The sequence below is a fragment of the Danio rerio genome, chromosome 2, assembly GCF_049306965.1.
Source record: "Danio rerio strain Tuebingen ecotype United States chromosome 2, GRCz12tu, whole genome shotgun sequence".
Classification (NCBI taxonomy): domain Eukaryota; kingdom Metazoa; phylum Chordata; class Actinopteri; order Cypriniformes; family Danionidae; genus Danio; species Danio rerio.
The window spans coordinates 16,948,258-16,969,637 of record NC_133177.1 but is presented as its reverse complement, the minus strand read 5'-3'; the positions used below and the strand labels follow the sequence as shown (position 1 = coordinate 16,969,637).

The 21,380-nt window shown below is 52.1% G+C and overlaps 4 non-coding genes across 4 annotated transcripts; all 4 read right to left on the bottom strand.

Annotated features, from left to right (window-relative positions):
- Positions 1–4,875: 4,875 nt before the first annotated feature.
- On the bottom strand, positions 4,876–5,061 carry LOC141379453 (U2 spliceosomal RNA). Its single transcript, XR_012396075.1, has one exon. It is a non-coding gene; the product is annotated as a U2 spliceosomal RNA (small nuclear RNA).
- Positions 5,062–10,523: 5,462 nt separating this feature from the next.
- On the bottom strand, positions 10,524–10,714 carry LOC141379404 (U2 spliceosomal RNA). Its single transcript, XR_012396009.1, has one exon. It is a non-coding gene; the product is annotated as a U2 spliceosomal RNA (small nuclear RNA).
- Positions 10,715–15,335: 4,621 nt separating this feature from the next.
- On the bottom strand, positions 15,336–15,526 carry LOC141379403 (U2 spliceosomal RNA). The gene has a single exon (XR_012396008.1). It is a non-coding gene; the product is annotated as a U2 spliceosomal RNA (small nuclear RNA).
- A 5,462-nt stretch (positions 15,527–20,988) lies between these two features.
- LOC141379396 (U2 spliceosomal RNA) lies at positions 20,989–21,179 on the bottom strand. The gene has a single exon (XR_012395997.1). It is a non-coding gene; the product is annotated as a U2 spliceosomal RNA (small nuclear RNA).
- Positions 21,180–21,380: the final 201 nt, after the last annotated feature.

Genomic DNA, 21,380 nt, shown 5'->3' with positions numbered 1-21,380 from the left:
AGGTACGGTGGCGGCCGGGACCTCCTCCGTGCGACCCCGGCCCCCTTGGCCTCTTGTCAAGGTCCGGTACCCCTGTAGCGTGGTTGTTATCAGTCCCTTTGTCCCTTGCAGGGGTACCGTGACCTGCTTCCCCACCAGCAGGTTTCTTGTGACCCAGATGGCATCCTTGATGGCGGTCAGGGTGAGCCAGAGCGATGTAAAGTCCTGTTTTGTCATGTCTTTCACGCCCTGGCCCACCCCATGGATGATAAGGTGGTAGTCCATCTGGGCCCTCCCCGCCGGCAGGTACTGATGATACAGGGGGCCGGTCCTGGCCCACAGGTCCCGCGCAGCGCCGCACTCCCAGAGCAGGTGCCGCACGGTCTCTGGGCATCCACACCCAGGCCGTGGGCAGACGGGGTTTCTGGCCATGCCTCTGGAGTGCATGACCGCCCTGACCGGGAGGATCTCATGTGCCACCATCCACAACAGGTCCTTGTGTCCGTTCTGGAGAGCTGGGTGGGCCGCGTTCCTCCACACTTGTTGGGCCTCACATAATGTGAGGCCCGGGACCCGACTCACCGTCTCTCGATCCTGCACAAGAGAAATGAGAGCCTTGTGGTTAGTTAAAATGGTGACATCGTTAGTCTCTAAAACATACTTCTTTAAAAATTTCTTTATAAAATCATACTCCCTAGGTAAATTAAAAGACACTGGGTACTTAAGGTCCACTGCTAAAACTTTCAGGGTTCTCAGGTAGGACCCCATCCAGAAGCGAGTCATGGCAGCCGTCTTGTTTTCTCTGGATGGGGTCAACGCGTAACTAAAATGCAGGGCGGTGAAGCGGCTGCCTAAAAACAGGTGGGGATCCGGGAGGCCTTTTCCACCATGTTCGGGCTTTTTCTTTAACTCTGTTCTTCTTAGGCGCTCCCACTTGGATCCCCACAGGAAATAAAACACCGCCCTTTCCAACTTCCTGATAAAACGTCTTGGTGGACTAAAAACAGAAGAAACAAGTAAAATGAGTGGTAAAATTACGGATTTAAAAATCAAAATTTTACCCTCCATTGTTAATTTTCGTAACCCCCAGAATCCCAACTTTTGGTTTACCTTTGTTAAAATGTCGTTCCAATTTTGCCCTCCCCCACCCTCTTTGTCAAATTTTACCCCTAAAATTTTAAAATCATTTTCCTTAAAAGTCAGCTCTAGTCCCTCTGTGACGACGTTACCCCACGGCCCGAAGAGCTGGGCCTCGGACTTTTTTCGGTTTAATCTGGCTCCCGAGGCCCGACCGTAGAAATCGGTCAAATCCATAGCTCTTCGGGCCGAGGTGAGGTCTGTCGTTAAAAGGGTAACGTCGTCCATATATAAAACACAAGATGCTGTCAACCCCCCCGGAATTTTAAAACCTGTAATCCATTTATCCCTTCTCAAGAGCTGTGCCAGTGGTTCAATACAAACCACATACAGGAGTGGGGATAACGGACACCCTTGACGGACGCCACTGCAGATATTTACTGCTTTTGTTAAATGCCCATTTACAATGATTTTGCTGACAAGGTCGTTGTACAGCAGTCCCACCCATGCTAAAAATCTTCCCGGGAACCCCATTTTTTCCAGTACTTGTAACAAGTACTGGTGCGAGACTCTGTCAAATGCTTTTTCAAAATCTAAATTTACCACGGCTAGACGAATGTTTCTGTCTCTCGCGTAACAGATGGCATCTCGGATCAGCAATAGGCTGTCCGTGATCTTCCTCCCGGGCACAGCACAGGCTTGATCCGGGTGGATTACATCCTCTAAAACTGTCGACATCCTTGTCGCTAAAATCTTTGTAAAAAATTTATAATCAGTGTTTAAAAGAGTAATTGGTCGCCAATTTTTTAAAATTGTCTTGTCATCTTTTTTAAAAAGCAGAGAAACTATTCCTAATCTAAAATCCGCAGGTAGTTTGTTAAAATTTTCAAATTCATTAAAAACAGTCAGTAAAACCCCAGCTAAAATGTCCCAGAAACATTGATAAAACTCCAGGGGAAGACCGTCCATTCCTGGAGACTTCCCCTTTTTAAAACTTTTAAGAGCTTTATCTAAATCTTCTTTCTTAAAATCTTGGGTTAAAACTGAATGTTTTTCTTTTTGTACTTTTTTGTCTAAAAAATTTAAAACCTCATTTGAAGCGTCCTCGTGTACTATTTTTTTCCCATATAAGTTTTCGTAAAACTTTTCGACTTCTTTTAAAACCCCCTCTGTGGTATTTAAAATAGTCCCCTCGTCGTTTTTTATCTTTGATATCCCCCCTCCCTTTGTGATTATTTTTTTAAAAAAATATCTTGTACACTTTTCATTTTCTTCAATTTTTTTCTCTTTTGCTCTTAAAATCACTCCCCTGCTATTTTCCTCTGCTAAAACCAACATCTCTTTTTTAACTTCTTTAATTTCATTGTTAAAATCAAAGCCCATGTTTAAAAGGTTAAAATATCTTTGTAAACGTTTTTGCAGCCCCAACATGCGTTTTTTCCTTTTGTTTTTTTTCTGTTTTCCTATTTTTTTAAAATATGTTTTTGTCCTCCCTTTAACCATTTCCCACCACTGTGCTCGTGTATCATAAAAGTCCTGGAGGGTCTGCCATTGGCTGAACTGCTCCCTATATCCTTTAACCACTTCCTCCTCTTCCAACAGGGAGCAGTTCAGCTTCCACAGCCCTCCGCCTATCGTCACACCAGGGGGAAGTGAAAGAGTGCAGGATAGTATTGTGTGATCAGAAAAAAAGGTGGGGGTCAATGTAGCATCCACGGGCGGGAAATCTCTTGTAAAAATATAGTCTATTCGAGAGGCACTGGTGCTGTCACTACTGAACCAAGTGAAGCCTTCCTCTCTTGGATGCACTTGTCTAAAACAGTCAACTAATTTAAAATCTTTAACTAAATTGTTTAAAAGAGTTGATGTTTTGTCCAATTTAAAATCTGCCTTTTTCCTGTCTTTCTGTGTTAGAATACAATTAAAATCCCCTGCCACCACTAGGGGAGGTTTACCAAGCATGTGGGGCTGCAAGTCTTCTAAAAGTTCATATCTCTCGTTTTTATCAGTGTGTCCGTATATATTTAAAACATTAAAATCTCTTCCTAAAAAAGTCAGTGTTACTAAAAAGGCCCGCCCATCTCTCACCACAGTGGTACCCTTCACCAGAATGTTGGGATTGTTTATTAAAATTGCGACCCCATCATTTTTGTTTTGGTTCGATCCGCTCCATAGGGAGGGACCTGGGGTCCACACGTCTTCCCACTTTCTGTAATTAGAGATAAAAGGTAAGGCACATTCTTGTAATAAAAACACGTCAGACTTTAAGAGTTTTAAAAAAGATAAAACGCTTTGTGCTCGAATGGGGCTCCTCACACTTCTCACATTAATAGTGGAAATAGTAAGGGCCATGAGCAGATGAAAAGGGGATATGAACATTTAAAAGAGTTACAGTTAGTTTACAAAGATATCAATGGTTTTAAAAACAAGATAAAAATCAGGTTATGTCTTGTTGCATCTGCTCTTCACCTATCCCAACAGGTGTTGGGTCAGGGGAGGAGATGCTAACCACTTCAGAAGCCACAGAGAAGACCTCTTGTGGCTCCTTCGGTGATGATGATCTTAGCTTTACATGCAGAAATGAAACTCCATTAGGAGAACCTAAGGGCCATGAGCGGTCTAGATCTTCCGATTTGGAACTATCTAGCCGCTCTGAAGCCCTTAGTCTTTTCTCCTCCATTTCTAGAGGAGATCTCGCAGCCCGTTTCTGCATCTGAGCATAAGGAAGTGAACACTGAGTTTCACTTTGACTAGCGTCAACACTTGCCTCAGAGACGGTGAGGAGAGAGGAAGCCGTTTCCTCCTCCTCATTGGCTGTTACATTTTGTGTCACACTTTGTTGGGGAGGGGCTTCCTCCCTCTGTTCAAATAAAATGGGTGACTCCGCCCCTATGGCCGCCCCATTTCCTTCTTCCTGGCCGGTTCCTGTGGCTGGCAGGGAATTTCCCGCCAAAACCACAGGGACCGCCTCCTCCCTTTGTTCAACCATGCTTGCTTGTGGGGCGGCCATTTTGTTGTTTTTCAGCTTGTTGGCAAAGCTTTTTGGGCAATCTCTGAAGAGATGGTTTTCTTCTCCACACAGATTGCACCGCCTGCCATTGGTGCACTGCTCAAAACTGTGACCAACTTCTCTGCACTTCCCACAGATTAACTCCTGGCATGCTTCAGCGAGATGCCCATTCTTCCCACACTTTCTGCACAATTTGGGCATCCCCTGATAATGAATGTAGCCCCTGTTCTCTCCAAGCACAATCATTGAGGGCAGATGTCTCAGGCCCTGGTAGCCCCCGGCATCTTCCCATTGTTTAATGGGAATTCGCCAGGAGCAATTCCAGATGCCATCCTCATCTAGCACCTTGACTGGCTGGCCTCGAACAGTGCAATATCTGCCCAGCCACACACAAATGTCATCTCCAGTAACTGTTTCATTAAACATTCTGACAATCACAGTTTTAAGTGTGTTGTCAGAAAGTTTTTCCACAGTAAACATGGAAAACTGGATCTTAACCGCATCAAACCTTTGCCAGAAGTCATTTAATAGGGAAGCAGCTCTAAAACTAACATCAAATCCTTTTCCTAGAGGCAGAGTCACTATACAATTCAGGTCTTCAGGTCTAAAATTTAAGGTTTTTTGTATCAGCTTCCTGGAGAAGTCCAGTCTGGACATCTCCAGGAGCTTACCATTTTTTTCTTTTAATAAAAAGCGTACGCTGTGGTGCCTCCTCACGCCGGCACGAGCAGCCGACATGGTGGAGGCACCAACAGCTTAAAACACACTAAAACACTAAAACCACAATAAATAGCCAATAAATACTTAAAACGTCTTACCTTAAAAAGTGCAATTCCTTTACCTCTCAAGGGTTGAGGGCTCACAACACAGGAGTAATTGTGAGCCAGGAAACCTCCAAGAGGCGATCGCTGTCACTGCCCGCGAGGTAAGCCCAAGTATAATACTGATAAGAACAGATACTACACTTGATCTTAGCCAAAAGGCCGAGAAGCGATACCCACAAACTGTCAGCAGTAGGAGCCGCAATCTACGCCACAAATAATACAATGTCGGCAAGCATAACAGGTACTAATTTTTAACCCTTAAACCTCCAGCACATTTGCTGACAGACAGACAGACATAACATTTTAGGCTTAACTAAGAGCCGTTGGTGACCAAAAACAAACTCCAAGCTTGAATACGGCAAAGAGACGTGACTATGGGCCGCTGGTGCCCAATGAGGGTACTTGAAAAGCCCCTGTTTGAGAGACTTTTCCGACCAAGTCAGTGTAGTTGCCATCCCCCCTTCAGAAGTCCAGACCAGGATTTTGTCTGGGCCGGCCTCGGAGATCAACCTGTCTTCCTTTACCTGCTTGAGCCTTGGGAAAAGACTTCCAGGGCGTTTCTTCCATGCCCGTATGAGCCACCACAGTCAGCGGGAATCAGTGACTCTTTTTTGGGGCAGCTCCAGCTCTAAAGGAACCCCTGGAAAGGACTTGCATGGCATTTCTTCCATGCCCGCGTGAGCCACCACATCAGTCACTCCTTCTGGGGCAGCTTGAGCTCTTGAAGGAGCCCAAGAAAAGACATCCAGGGCATTTCTTCCAATCCCAAACGAGCTGCCCCAACTAGCAGGAATCAGTCACTCTTTCTGGGGCAGCCTCAGCTACTTAAGGGACCCCCTGGGAAGGACCTCCAGGGTGATTCTTCCATGCCCACTTGAGCCACCACAGTCAGCGGGGAAGGAGTCACTCTTTCTGGGGCAGCTTCAGCTCTAAAGGGACCCCTGGGTAAGACTTGCGGAGGGTTTCTTGAATGCCAAAACGAGCTGCCAGCAACTGGCAGGAATCAGTCACTCTTTCTGGGGCAGCTTGAGCTCTTGAAGGACCCCAAGAAAAGACCTCCAGGGCATTTCTTCCATGCCCAAAGGAGCTGCCCCAACTAGCAGGAATCAGTCACTCTTTGTGGGGTAGCTTCAGCTACTTAAGGGACCATTGGGAAGGACCTCCAGGGTGATTCTTTCATGCCCACTTGAGCCACCACAATCAGCGGGAATCAGTCACTCTTTTTGGGGCAGCTTCAGCTCTAAAGGGAACCCTGGGAAAGACCTCCAGAGAGTTTCTTGCGTGCCCGAACGAGCTGCCAGCAATTGGCAGGAACCAGCCACTCTTTCCGGGGGCAGCTTCAGCTCTGAAGGGAACCCTGGAAAAAGACTTCCAGGGGGCTTCTTGAACGCCCACGCGAGCTGCCAGCTCCTGGCAGGGATCAGTCACTCTTTCTGGGACAGCTTGAGCTCTTGAAGTAGCCCAAGAAAAGACCTCCAGGGTGTTTCTTCCATGCCCACTTGAGCCACCACAGTCGGCGGGGAATCAGTCACTCTTTCCGGGGGCGGCTTCAGCTCAAAATGGACCCCTGGGAAAGACTTCCAGAGGGTTTCTTGAATGCCCTAACGAGCTGCCAGCAACTGGCAGGAATATGTCACTCTTTCCGGGGCAGCTTGATCTCTTGAAGGAGCCCAAGAGAATACCTCCAGGGCATTTCTTCCATGCCCGAACGAGCTGCCAGCAATTGGCAGGAATCAGTCACTCTTTCCGGGGCAGCTTGAGCTCTTGAAGGACCCCAAGAAAAGACCTCCAGGGCATTTCTTCCATGCCCAAAGGAGCTGCCCCAACTGGCAGGAATCAGTCACTCTTTCTGGGGCAGCCTCAGCTACTTAAGGGACCCCTGGGAAGGACCTCCAGGGTGATTCTTCCATGCCCACTTGAGCCACCACAGTCAGCGGGGAAGGAGTCACTCTTTCCGGGGGCAGCTTCAGCTCTAAAGGGACCCCTGGGTAAGACTTGTGGAGGGTTTCTTGAATGCCAAAACGAGCTGCCAGCAACTGGCAGGAATCAGTCACTCTTTCTGGGGCAGCTTGAGCTCTTGAAGGACCCCAAGAACAAGACCTCCAGGGCGTTTCTTCCAAGCCCAAACGAGCTGCCACAATAGGCGGGAATCAGTCACTCTTTCTGGGGCAGCTAGACCTCTGGAAGGGCCCCAAGAACAGACCTCCAGGGCGTTTCTTCCATGCCCAAACGTGCTGCCCCAACTAGCAGGAATCAGTCACCCTGTCTGGGGCAGCTTCAGCTGCCCAAGGGACCATTGGGAAGGACGTCCAGGGTGATTCTTCCATGCCCACTTGAGCCACCACAGTCAGCGGGGAAGGAGTCACTCTTTCTGGGGCAGCTTCAGCTCTAAAGGGACCCCTGGGTAAGACTTGCGGAGGGTTTCTTGAATGCCAAAACGAGCTGCCAGCAACTGGCAGGAATCAGTCACTCTTTCTGGGGCAGCTTGAGCTCTTGAAGGGCCCCAAGAACAAGACCTCCAGGGCGTTTCTTCCATGCCCAATTGAGCTGCCACAATAAGCGGGAGTCAGTCACCCTGTCTGGGGCAGCTTCAGCTCCAAAGGGACCCCTGGGTAAGACTTATGGAGGGTTTCTTGAATGCCAAAACAAGCTGCCAGCAACTGCCACAATAGGCGGGAATCAGTCACTCTTTCTGGGGCAGCTAGACCTCTTGAAGGACCCCAAGAACAAGACCTCCAGGGCGTTTCTTCCAAGCCCAAACGAGCTGCCACAATAGGCGGGAATCAGTCACTCTTTCTGGGGCAGCTAGACCTCTGGAAGGGCCCCAAGAACAGACCTCCAGGGCGTTTCTTCCAAGCCCAAACGAGATGCCTCCACAAGCGGCAATCAGTCACCCTTTCTGGGGCAGCTTCGGCTACTCAAGGGACCAGTGGGAAGGACTTCCAGGGCGTTTCTTCCAAGCCCAAACGAGCTGCCACAATAGGCGGGAATCAGTCACTCTTTCTGGGGCAGCTAGACCTCTGGAAGGGCCCCAAGAACAGACCTCCAGGGCGTTTCTTCCATGCCCAAACGTGCTGCCCCAACTAGCAGGAATCAGTCACCCTGTCTGGGGCAGCTTCAGCTGCCCAAGGGACCATTGGGAAGGACGTCCAGGGTGATTCTTCCATGCCCACTTGAGCCACCACAGTCAGCGGGGAAGGAGTCACTCTTTCTGGGGCAGCTTCAGCTCTAAAGGGACCCCTGGGTAAGACTTGCGGAGGGTTTCTTGAATGCCAAAACGAGCTGCCAGCAACTGGCAGGAATCAGTCACTCTTTCTGGGGCAGCTTGAGCTCTTGAAGGGCCCCAAGAACAAGACCTCCAGGGCGTTTCTTCCATGCCCAATTGAGCTGCCACAATAAGCGGGAGTCAGTCACCCTGTCTGGGGCAGCTTCAGCTCCAAAGGGACCCCTGGGTAAGACTTATGGAGGGTTTCTTGAATGCCAAAACAAGCTGCCAGCAACTGCCACAATAGGCGGGAATCAGTCACTCTTTCTGGGGCAGCTAGACCTCTTGAAGGACCCCAAGAACAAGACCTCCAGGGCGTTTCTTCCAAGCCCAAACGAGCTGCCACAATAGGCGGGAATCAGTCACTCTTTCTGGGGCAGCTAGACCTCTGGAAGGGCCCCAAGAACAGACCTCCAGGGCGTTTCTTCCAAGCCCAAACGAGATGCCTCCACAAGCGGCAATCAGTCACCCTTTCTGGGGCAGCTTCGGCTACTCAAGGGACCAGTGGGAAGGACTTCCAGGGCGTTTCTTCCAAGCCCAAACGAGCTGCCACAATAGGCGGGAATCAGTCACTCTTTCTGGGGCAGCTAGACCTCTGGAAGGGCCCCAAGAACAGACCTCCAGGGCGTTTCTTCCATGCCCAAACGTGCTGCCCCAACTAGCAGGAATCAGTCACCCTGTCTGGGGCAGCTTCAGCTGCCCAAGGGACCATTGGGAAGGACGTCCAGGGTGATTCTTCCATGCCCACTTGAGCCACCACAGTCAGCGGGGAAGGAGTCACTCTTTCTGGGGCAGCTTCAGCTCTAAAGGGACCCCTGGGTAAGACTTGCGGAGGGTTTCTTGAATGCCAAAACGAGCTGCCAGCAACTGGCAGGAATCAGTCACTCTTTCTGGGGCAGCTTGAGCTCTTGAAGGGCCCCAAGAACAAGACCTCCAGGGCGTTTCTTCCATGCCCAATTGAGCTGCCACAATAAGCGGGAGTCAGTCACCCTGTCTGGGGCAGCTTCAGCTCCAAAGGGACCCCTGGGTAAGACTTATGGAGGGTTTCTTGAATGCCAAAACAAGCTGCCAGCAACTGCCACAATAGGCGGGAATCAGTCACTCTTTCTGGGGCAGCTAGACCTCTTGAAGGACCCCAAGAACAAGACCTCCAGGGCGTTTCTTCCAAGCCCAAACGAGCTGCCACAATAGGCGGGAATCAGTCACTCTTTCTGGGGCAGCTAGACCTCTGGAAGGGCCCCAAGAACAGACCTCCAGGGCGTTTCTTCCAAGCCCAAACGAGATGCCTCCACAAGCGGCAATCAGTCACCCTTTCTGGGGCAGCTTCGGCTACTCAAGGGACCAGTGGGAAGGACTTCCAGGGCGATTCTTCCATGCCCACTTGAGCCACCATAATCAGCAGGAATCGGTCACTCTTTCTGGGGTGTGTTTTAGCTCTCAAAAGCGCCCTGGAAGGACTTCCATGGCCACAATTAGCGGGAAACCATCACCTTTTTTAGGGTCAGACCCAGCTCTTAAGGGACCCTTCCATGGGAAGGACTTCCAGAGCCTTTCTTCCAATCCAGCTTGGCCGGAAATCAGTCACCCTTTCCCGGGGGTACGCTTAAGCTCCTAAGGGCCCCCCTTTCCGGAGCGTTTTTCCTTGCCCGCACTGGCCTTGACTCTGGCTGGGTAATCTTCACCCTCTCTGGGGGCAAGCACCTGCCCTGTGGGGGACCCTGGAGGAACACCTGTTCTCCAGCAGTGCCCGGGTAGCCCAAACTTAAGCCCGGGAACATTGACTTGGTTAACCGCAGGTGCCAGCCTTGCGTGCCGCTGGTGCCCCAAAGGGCATGTACCTCTAGGCGCGGGACGTCCCCACTCGTAGGCTGGGAGTTGGGGCCCCGGCCCGGCGCTTTGGACCCTGGGTGAATGCGACAGGAGCGGGGGGTTTCATACTTTGCCATTTTTCAAATCCTCTGCACAGCTCTCTGGACCCACCATCCCCCAGGTCAGACTTGGGTCCTGATTGGGAATTATCCTCGCCACAGCTCTCTGGACCCACCATCCCCCAGGTCAGACTTGGGTCCTGATTGGGAATTATCCTCTCCACAGCTCTCTGGACCCACCATCCCCCAGGTCAGACTTAGGTCCTGATTGGGAATTTTGGATGGATTTTTTTTATTTATTTTTTTTTCCTCCCTGAGTTGCAATATGTGCATCGTGGCTCATGGACTAGAATAAGAGGATCCTGCCAAGAGGGTTGTTCATGCTCACTGTCTAAACGAGCGCATAAGACAGATACCTAATCGCAAAGAAGCGCAAGTCCCTACATTCAATCTAACGTTATGTTAAATTTCATGCAATCTAGTTCTGCTGTTCACCGCTTAATGAGTGCACCGTTCCCGGAGGTACTGCAATACCAGGTCGATGCGTGGAGTGGGTGGAGCAAGCCCCTAACCCATCTCCCAGCTGCAAAAATCAATTTAATATATAGTGCCCGGGTAGGGCACGTATCAGATATTAAACTGATAAGAACAGATACTACACTTGATCTTAGCCAAAAGGCCGAGAAGCGATACCCACAAACTGTCAGCAGTAGGAGCCGCAATCTACGCCACAAATAATACAATGTCGGCAAGCATAACAGGTACTAATTTTTAACCCTTAAACCTCCAGCACATTTGCTGACAGACAGACAGACATAACATTTTAGGCTTAACTAAGAGCCGTTGGTGACCAAAAACAAACTCCAAGCTTGAATACGGCAAAGAGACGTGACTATGGGCCGCTGGTGCCCAATGAGGGTACTTGAAAAGCCCCTGTTTGAGAGACTTTTCCGACCAAGTCAGTGTAGTTGCCATCCCCCCTTCAGAAGTCCAGACCAGGATTTTGTCTGGGCCGGCCTCGGAGATCAACCTGTCTTCCTTTACCTGCTTGAGCCTTGGGAAAAGACTTCCAGGGCGTTTCTTCCATGCCCGTATGAGCCACCACAGTCAGCGGGAATCAGTGACTCTTTTTTGGGGCAGCTCCAGCTCTAAAGGAACCCCTGGAAAGGACTTGCATGGCATTTCTTCCATGCCCGCGTGAGCCACCACATCAGTCACTCCTTCTGGGGCAGCTTGAGCTCTTGAAGGAGCCCAAGAAAAGACATCCAGGGCATTTCTTCCAATCCCAAACGAGCTGCCCCAACTAGCAGGAATCAGTCACTCTTTCTGGGGCAGCCTCAGCTACTTAAGGGACCCCCTGGGAAGGACCTCCAGGGTGATTCTTCCATGCCCACTTGAGCCACCACAGTCAGCGGGGAAGGAGTCACTCTTTCTGGGGCAGCTTCAGCTCTAAAGGGACCCCTGGGTAAGACTTGCGGAGGGTTTCTTGAATGCCAAAACGAGCTGCCAGCAACTGGCAGGAATCAGTCACTCTTTCTGGGGCAGCTTGAGCTCTTGAAGGACCCCAAGAAAAGACCTCCAGGGCATTTCTTCCATGCCCAAAGGAGCTGCCCCAACTAGCAGGAATCAGTCACTCTTTGTGGGGTAGCTTCAGCTACTTAAGGGACCATTGGGAAGGACCTCCAGGGTGATTCTTTCATGCCCACTTGAGCCACCACAATCAGCGGGAATCAGTCACTCTTTTTGGGGCAGCTTCAGCTCTAAAGGGAACCCTGGGAAAGACCTCCAGAGAGTTTCTTGCGTGCCCGAACGAGCTGCCAGCAATTGGCAGGAACCAGCCACTCTTTCCGGGGGCAGCTTCAGCTCTGAAGGGAACCCTGGAAAAAGACTTCCAGGGGGCTTCTTGAACGCCCACGCGAGCTGCCAGCTCCTGGCAGGGATCAGTCACTCTTTCTGGGACAGCTTGAGCTCTTGAAGTAGCCCAAGAAAAGACCTCCAGGGTGTTTCTTCCATGCCCACTTGAGCCACCACAGTCGGCGGGGAATCAGTCACTCTTTCCGGGGGCGGCTTCAGCTCAAAATGGACCCCTGGGAAAGACTTCCAGAGGGTTTCTTGAATGCCCTAACGAGCTGCCAGCAACTGGCAGGAATATGTCACTCTTTCCGGGGCAGCTTGATCTCTTGAAGGAGCCCAAGAGAATACCTCCAGGGCATTTCTTCCATGCCCGAACGAGCTGCCAGCAATTGGCAGGAATCAGTCACTCTTTCCGGGGCAGCTTGAGCTCTTGAAGGACCCCAAGAAAAGACCTCCAGGGCATTTCTTCCATGCCCAAAGGAGCTGCCCCAACTGGCAGGAATCAGTCACTCTTTCTGGGGCAGCCTCAGCTACTTAAGGGACCCCTGGGAAGGACCTCCAGGGTGATTCTTCCATGCCCACTTGAGCCACCACAGTCAGCGGGGAAGGAGTCACTCTTTCTGGGGCAGCTTCAGCTCTAAAGGGACCCCTGGGTAAGACTTGTGGAGGGTTTCTTGAATGCCAAAACGAGCTGCCAGCAACTGGCAGGAATCAGTCACTCTTTCTGGGGCAGCTTGAGCTCTTGAAGGACCCCAAGAACAAGACCTCCAGGGCGTTTCTTCCAAGCCCAAACGAGCTGCCACAATAGGCGGGAATCAGTCACTCTTTCTGGGGCAGCTAGACCTCTGGAAGGGCCCCAAGAACAGACCTCCAGGGCGTTTCTTCCATGCCCAAACGTGCTGCCCCAACTAGCAGGAATCAGTCACCCTGTCTGGGGCAGCTTCAGCTGCCCAAGGGACCATTGGGAAGGACGTCCAGGGTGATTCTTCCATGCCCACTTGAGCCACCACAGTCAGCGGGGAAGGAGTCACTCTTTCTGGGGCAGCTTCAGCTCTAAAGGGACCCCTGGGTAAGACTTGCGGAGGGTTTCTTGAATGCCAAAACGAGCTGCCAGCAACTGGCAGGAATCAGTCACTCTTTCTGGGGCAGCTTGAGCTCTTGAAGGGCCCCAAGAACAAGACCTCCAGGGCGTTTCTTCCATGCCCAATTGAGCTGCCACAATAAGCGGGAGTCAGTCACCCTGTCTGGGGCAGCTTCAGCTCCAAAGGGACCCCTGGGTAAGACTTATGGAGGGTTTCTTGAATGCCAAAACAAGCTGCCAGCAACTGCCACAATAGGCGGGAATCAGTCACTCTTTCTGGGGCAGCTAGACCTCTTGAAGGACCCCAAGAACAAGACCTCCAGGGCGTTTCTTCCAAGCCCAAACGAGCTGCCACAATAGGCGGGAATCAGTCACTCTTTCTGGGGCAGCTAGACCTCTGGAAGGGCCCCAAGAACAGACCTCCAGGGCGTTTCTTCCAAGCCCAAACGAGATGCCTCCACAAGCGGCAATCAGTCACCCTTTCTGGGGCAGCTTCGGCTACTCAAGGGACCAGTGGGAAGGACTTCCAGGGCGTTTCTTCCAAGCCCAAACGAGCTGCCACAATAGGCGGGAATCAGTCACTCTTTCTGGGGCAGCTAGACCTCTGGAAGGGCCCCAAGAACAGACCTCCAGGGCGTTTCTTCCATGCCCAAACGTGCTGCCCCAACTAGCAGGAATCAGTCACCCTGTCTGGGGCAGCTTCAGCTGCCCAAGGGACCATTGGGAAGGACGTCCAGGGTGATTCTTCCATGCCCACTTGAGCCACCACAGTCAGCGGGGAAGGAGTCACTCTTTCTGGGGCAGCTTCAGCTCTAAAGGGACCCCTGGGTAAGACTTGCGGAGGGTTTCTTGAATGCCAAAACGAGCTGCCAGCAACTGGCAGGAATCAGTCACTCTTTCTGGGGCAGCTTGAGCTCTTGAAGGGCCCCAAGAACAAGACCTCCAGGGCGTTTCTTCCATGCCCAATTGAGCTGCCACAATAAGCGGGAGTCAGTCACCCTGTCTGGGGCAGCTTCAGCTCCAAAGGGACCCCTGGGTAAGACTTATGGAGGGTTTCTTGAATGCCAAAACAAGCTGCCAGCAACTGCCACAATAGGCGGGAATCAGTCACTCTTTCTGGGGCAGCTAGACCTCTTGAAGGACCCCAAGAACAAGACCTCCAGGGCGTTTCTTCCAAGCCCAAACGAGCTGCCACAATAGGCGGGAATCAGTCACTCTTTCTGGGGCAGCTAGACCTCTGGAAGGGCCCCAAGAACAGACCTCCAGGGCGTTTCTTCCAAGCCCAAACGAGATGCCTCCACAAGCGGCAATCAGTCACCCTTTCTGGGGCAGCTTCGGCTACTCAAGGGACCAGTGGGAAGGACTTCCAGGGCGATTCTTCCATGCCCACTTGAGCCACCATAATCAGCAGGAATCGGTCACTCTTTCTGGGGTGTGTTTTAGCTCTCAAAAGCGCCCTGGAAGGACTTCCATGGCCACAATTAGCGGGAAACCATCACCTTTTTTAGGGTCAGACCCAGCTCTTAAGGGACCCTTCCATGGGAAGGACTTCCAGAGCCTTTCTTCCAATCCAGCTTGGCCGGAAATCAGTCACCCTTTCCCGGGGGTACGCTTAAGCTCCTAAGGGCCCCCCTTTCCGGAGCGTTTTTCCTTGCCCGCACTGGCCTTGACTCTGGCTGGGTAATCTTCACCCTCTCTGGGGGCAAGCACCTGCCCTGTGGGGGACCCTGGAGGAACACCTGTTCTCCAGCAGTGCCCGGGTAGCCCAAACTTAAGCCCGGGAACATTGACTTGGTTAACCGCAGGTGCCAGCCTTGCGTGCCGCTGGTGCCCCAAAGGGCATGTACCTCTAGGCGCGGGACGTCCCCACTCGTAGGCTGGGAGTTGGGGCCCCGGCCCGGCGCTTTGGACCCTGGGTGAATGCGACAGGAGCGGGGGGTTTCATACTTTGCCATTTTTCAAATCCTCTGCACAGCTCTCTGGACCCACCATCCCCCAGGTCAGACTTGGGTCCTGATTGGGAATTATCCTCGCCACAGCTCTCTGGACCCACCATCCCCCAGGTCAGACTTGGGTCCTGATTGGGAATTATCCTCTCCACAGCTCTCTGGACCCACCATCCCCCAGGTCAGACTTAGGTCCTGATTGGGAATTTTGGATGGATTTTTTTTGTTTATTTTTTTTTCCTCCCTGAGTTGCAATATGTGCATCGTGGCTCATGGACTAGAATAAGAGGATCCTGCCAAGAGGGTTGTTCATGCTCACTGTCTAAACGAGCGCATAAGACAGATACCTAATCGCAAAGAAGCGCAAGTCCCTACATTCAATCTAACGTTATGTTAAATTTCATGCAATCTAGTTCTGCTGTTCACCGCTTAATGAGTGCACCGTTCCCGGAGGTACTGCAATACCAGGTCGATGCGTGGAGTGGGTGGAGCAAGCCCCTAACCCATCTCCCAGCTGCAAAAATCAATTTAATATATAGTGCCCGGGTAGGGCACGTATCAGATATTAAACTGATAAGAACAGATACTACACTTGATCTTAGCCAAAAGGCCGAGAAGCGATACCCACAAACTGTCAGCAGTAGGAGCCGCAATCTACGCCACAAATAATACAATGTCGGCAAGCATAACAGGTACTAATTTTTAACCCTTAAACCTCCAGCACATTTGCTGACAGACAGACAGACATAACATTTTAGGCTTAACTAAGAGCCGTTGGTGACCAAAAACAAACTCCAAGCTTGAATACGGCAAAGAGACGTGACTATGGGCCGCTGGTGCCCAATGAGGGTACTTGAAAAGCCCCTGTTTGAGAGACTTTTCCGACCAAGTCAGTGTAGTTGCCATCCCCCCTTCAGAAGTCCAGACCAGGATTTTGTCTGGGCCGGCCTCGGAGATCAACCTGTCTTCCTTTACCTGCTTGAGCCTTGGGAAAAGACTTCCAGGGCGTTTCTTCCATGCCCGTATGAGCCACCACAGTCAGCGGGAATCAGTGACTCTTTTTTGGGGCAGCTCCAGCTCTAAAGGAACCCCTGGAAAGGACTTGCATGGCATTTCTTCCATGCCCGCGTGAGCCACCACATCAGTCACTCCTTCTGGGGCAGCTTGAGCTCTTGAAGGAGCCCAAGAAAAGACATCCAGGGCATTTCTTCCAATCCCAAACGAGCTGCCCCAACTAGCAGGAATCAGTCACTCTTTCTGGGGCAGCCTCAGCTACTTAAGGGACCCCCTGGGAAGGACCTCCAGGGTGATTCTTCCATGCCCACTTGAGCCACCACAGTCAGCGGGGAAGGAGTCACTCTTTCTGGGGCAGCTTCAGCTCTAAAGGGACCCCTGGGTAAGACTTGCGGAGGGTTTCTTGAATGCCAAAACGAGCTGCCAGCAACTGGCAGGAATCAGTCACTCTTTCTGGGGCAGCTTGAGCTCTTGAAGGACCCCAAGAAAAGACCTCCAGGGCATTTCTTCCATGCCCAAAGGAGCTGCCCCAACTAGCAGGAATCAGTCACTCTTTGTGGGGTAGCTTCAGCTACTTAAGGGACCATTGGGAAGGACCTCCAGGGTGATTCTTTCATGCCCACTTGAGCCACCACAATCAGCGGGAATCAGTCACTCTTTTTGGGGCAGCTTCAGCTCTAAAGGGAACCCTGGGAAAGACCTCCAGAGAGTTTCTTGCGTGCCCGAACGAGCTGCCAGCAATTGGCAGGAACCAGCCACTCTTTCCGGGGGCAGCTTCAGCTCTGAAGGGAACCCTGGAAAAAGACTTCCAGGGGGCTTCTTGAACGCCCACGCGAGCTGCCAGCTCCTGGCAGGGATCAGTCACTCTTTCTGGGACAGCTTGAGCTCTTGAAGTAGCCCAAGAAAAGACCTCCAGGGTGTTTCTTCCATGCCCACTTGAGCCACCACAGTCGGCGGGGAATCAGTCACTCTTTCCGGGGGCGGCTTCAGCTCAAAATGGACCCCTGGGAAAGACTTCCAGAGGGTTTCTTGAATGCCCTAACGAGCTGCCAGCAACTGGCAGGAATATGTCACTCTTTCCGGGGCAGCTTGATCTCTTGAAGGAGCCCAAGAGAATACCTCCAGGGCATTTCTTCCATGCCCGAACGAGCTGCCAGCAATTGGCAGGAATCAGTCACTCTTTCCGGGGCAGCTTGAGCTCTTGAAGGACCCCAAGAAAAGACCTCCAGGGCATTTCTTCCATGCCCAAAGGAGCTGCCCCAACTGGCAGGAATCAGTCACTCTTTCTGGGGCAGCCTCAGCTACTTAAGGGACCCCTGGGAAGGACCTCCAGGGTGATTCTTCCATGCCCACTTGAGCCACCACAGTCAGCGGGGAAGGAGTCACTCTTTCCGGGGGCAGCTTCAGCTCTAAAGGGACCCCTGGGTAAGACTTGTGGAGGGTTTCTTGAATGCCAAAACGAGCTGCCAGCAACTGGCAGGAATCAGTCACTCTTTCTGGGGCAGCTTGAGCTCTTGAAGGACCCCAAGAACAAGACCTCCAGGGCGTTTCTTCCAAGCCCAAACGAGCTGCCACAATAGGCGGGAATCAGTCACTCTTTCTGGGGCAGCTAGACCTCTGGAAGGGCCCCAAGAACAGACCTCCAGGGCGTTTCTTCCATGCCCAAACGTGCTGCCCCAACTAGCAGGAATCAGTCACCCTGTCTGGGGCAGCTTCAGCTGCCCAAGGGACCATTGGGAAGGACGTCCAGGGTGATTCTTCCATGCCCACTTGAGCCACCACAGTCAGCGGGGAAGGAGTCACTCTTTCTGGGGCAGCTTCAGCTCTAAAGGGACCCCTGGGTAAGACTTGCGGAGGGTTTCTTGAATGCCAAAACGAGCTGCCAGCAACTGGCAGGAATCAGTCACTCTTTCTGGGGCAGCTTGAGCTCTTGAAGGGCCCCAAGAACAAGACCTCCAGGGCGTTTCTTCCATGCCCAATTGAGCTGCCACAATAAGCGGGAGTCAGTCACCCTGTCTGGGGCAGCTTCAGCTCCAAAGGGACCCCTGGGTAAGACTTATGGAGGGTTTCTTGAATGCCAAAACAAGCTGCCAGCAACTGCCACAATAGGCGGGAATCAGTCACTCTTTCTGGGGCAGCTAGACCTCTTGAAGGACCCCAAGAACAAGACCTCCAGGGCGTTTCTTCCAAGCCCAAACGAGCTGCCACAATAGGCGGGAATCAGTCACTCTTTCTGGGGCAGCTAGACCTCTGGAAGGGCCCCAAGAACAGACCTCCAGGGCGTTTCTTCCAAGCCCAAACGAGATGCCTCCACAAGCGGCAATCAGTCACCCTTTCTGGGGCAGCTTCGGCTACTCAAGGGACCAGTGGGAAGGACTTCCAGGGCGTTTCTTCCAAGCCCAAACGAGCTGCCACAATAGGCGGGAATCAGTCACTCTTTCTGGGGCAGCTAGACCTCTGGAAGGGCCCCAAGAACAGACCTCCAGGGCGTTTCTTCCATGCCCAAACGTGCTGCCCCAACTAGCAGGAATCAGTCACCCTGTCTGGGGCAGCTTCAGCTGCCCAAGGGACCATTGGGAAGGACGTCCAGGGTGATTCTTCCATGCCCACTTGAGCCACCACAGTCAGCGGGGAAGGAGTCACTCTTTCTGGGGCAGCTTCAGCTCTAAAGGGACCCCTGGGTAAGACTTGCGGAGGGTTTCTTGAATGCCAAAACGAGCTGCCAGCAACTGGCAGGAATCAGTCACTCTTTCTGGGGCAGCTTGAGCTCTTGAAGGGCCCCAAGAACAAGACCTCCAGGGCGTTTCTTCCATGCCCAATTGAGCTGCCACAATAAGCGGGAGTCAGTCACCCTGTCTGGGGCAGCTTCAGCTCCAAAGGGACCCCTGGGTAAGACTTATGGAGGGTTTCTTGAATGCCAAAACAAGCTGCCAGCAACTGCCACAATAGGCGGGAATCAGTCACTCTTTCTGGGGCAGCTAGACCTCTTGAAGGACCCCAAGAACAAGACCTCCAGGGCGTTTCTTCCAAGCCCAAACGAGCTGCCACAATAGGCGGGAATCAGTCACTCTTTCTGGGGCAGCTAGACCTCTGGAAGGGCCCCAAGAACAGACCTCCAGGGCGTTTCTTCCAAGCCCAAACGAGATGCCTCCACAAGCGGCAATCAGTCACCCTTTCTGGGGCAGCTTCGGCTACTCAAGGGACCAGTGGGAAGGACTTCCAGGGCGTTTCTTCCAAGCCCAAACGAGCTGCCACAATAGGCGGGAATCAGTCACTCTTTCTGGGGCAGCTAGACCTCTGGAAGGGCCCCAAGAACAGACCTCCAGGGCGTTTCTTCCATGCCCAAACGTGCTGCCCCAACTAGCAGGAATCAGTCACCCTGTCTGGGGCAGCTTCAGCTGCCCAAGGGACCATTGGGAAGGACGTCCAGGGTGATTCTTCCATGCCCACTTGAGCCACCACAGTCAGCGGGGAAGGAGTCACTCTTTCTGGGGCAGCTTCAGCTCTAAAGGGACCCCTGGGTAAGACTTGCGGAGGGTTTCTTGAATGCCAAAACGAGCTGCCAGCAACTGGCAGGAATCAGTCACTCTTTCTGGGGCAGCTTGAGCTCTTGAAGGGCCCCAAGAACAAGACCTCCAGGGCGTTTCTTCCATGCCCAATTGAGCTGCCACAATAAGCGGGAGTCAGTCACCCTGTCTGGGGCAGCTTCAGCTCCAAAGGGACCCCTGGGTAAGACTTATGGAGGGTTTCTTGAATGCCAAAACAAGCTGCCAGCAACTGCCACAATAGGCGGGAATCAGTCACTCTTTCTGGGGCAGCTAGACCTCTTGAAGGACCCCAAGAACAAGACCTCCAGGGCGTTTCTTCCAAGCCCAAACGAGCTGCCACAATAGGCGGGAATCAGTCACTCTTTCTGGGGCAGCTAGACCTCTGGAAGGGCCCCAAGAACAGACCTCCAGGGCGTTTCTTCCAAGCCCAAACGAGATGCCTCCACAAGCGGCAATCAGTCACCCTTTCTGGGGCAGCTTCGGCTACTCAAGGGACCAGTGGGAAGGACTTCCAGGGCGATTCTTCCATGCCCACTTGAGCCACCATAATCAGCAGGAATCGGTCACTCTTTCTGGGGTGTGTTTTAGCTCTCAAAAGCGCCCTGGAAGGACTTCCATGGCCACAATTAGCGGGAAACCATCACCTTTTTTAGGGTCAGACCCAGCTCTTAAGGGACCCTTCCATGGGAAGGACTTCCAGAGCCTTTCTTCCAATCCAGCTTGGCCGGAAATCAGTCACCCTTTCCCGGGGGTACGCTTAAGCTCCTAAGGGCCCCCCTTTCCGGAGCGTTTTTCCTTGCCCGCACTGGCCTTGACTCTGGCTGGGTAATCTTCACCCTCTCTGGGGGCAAGCACCTGCCCTGTGGGGGACCCTGGAGGAACACCTGTTCTCCAGCAGTGCCCGGGTAGCCCAAACTTAAGCCCGGGAACATTGACTTGGTTAACCGCAGGTGCCAGCCTTGCGTGCCGCTGGTGCCCCAAAGGGCATGTACCTCTAGGCGCGGGACGTCCCCACTCGTAGGCTGGGAGTTGGGGCCCCGGCCCGGCGCTTTGGACCCTGGGTGAATGCGACAGGAGCGGGGGGTTTCATACTTTGCCATTTTTCAAATCCTCTGCACAGCTCTCTGGACCCACCATCCCCCAGGTCAGACTTGGGTCCTGATTGGGAATTATCCTCGCCACAGCTCTCTGGACCCACCATCCCCCAGGTCAGACTTGGGTCCTGATTGGGAATTATCCTCTCCACAGCTCTCTGGACCCACCATCCCCCAGGTCAGACTTAGGTCCTGATTGGGAATTTTGGATGGATTTTTTTTATTTATTTTTTTTTCCTCCCTGAGTTGCAATATGTGCATCGTGGCTCATGGACTAGAATAAGAGGATCCTGCCAAGAGGGTTGTTCATGCTCACTGTCTAAACGAGCGCATAAGACAGATACCTAATCGCAAAGAAGCGCAAGTCCCTACATTCAATCTAACGTTATGTTAAATTTCATGCAATCTAGTTCTGCTGTTCACCGCTTAATGAGTGCACCGTTCCCGGAGGTACTGCAATACCAGGTCGATGCGTGGAGTGGGTGGAGCAAGCCCCTAACCCATCTCCCAGCTGCAAAAATCAATTTAATATATAGTGCCCGGGTAGGGCACGTATCAGATATTAAACTGATAAGAACAGATACTACACTTGATCTTAGCCAAAAGGCCGAGAAGCGATACCCACAAACTGTCAGCAGTAGGAGCCGCAATCTACGCCACAAATAATACAATGTCGGCAAGCATAACAGGTACTAATTTTTAACCCTTAAACCTCCAGCACATTTGCTGACAGACAGACAGACATAACATTTTAGGCTTAACTAAGAGCCGTTGGTGACCAAAAACAAACTCCAAGCTTGAATACGGCAAAGAGACGTGA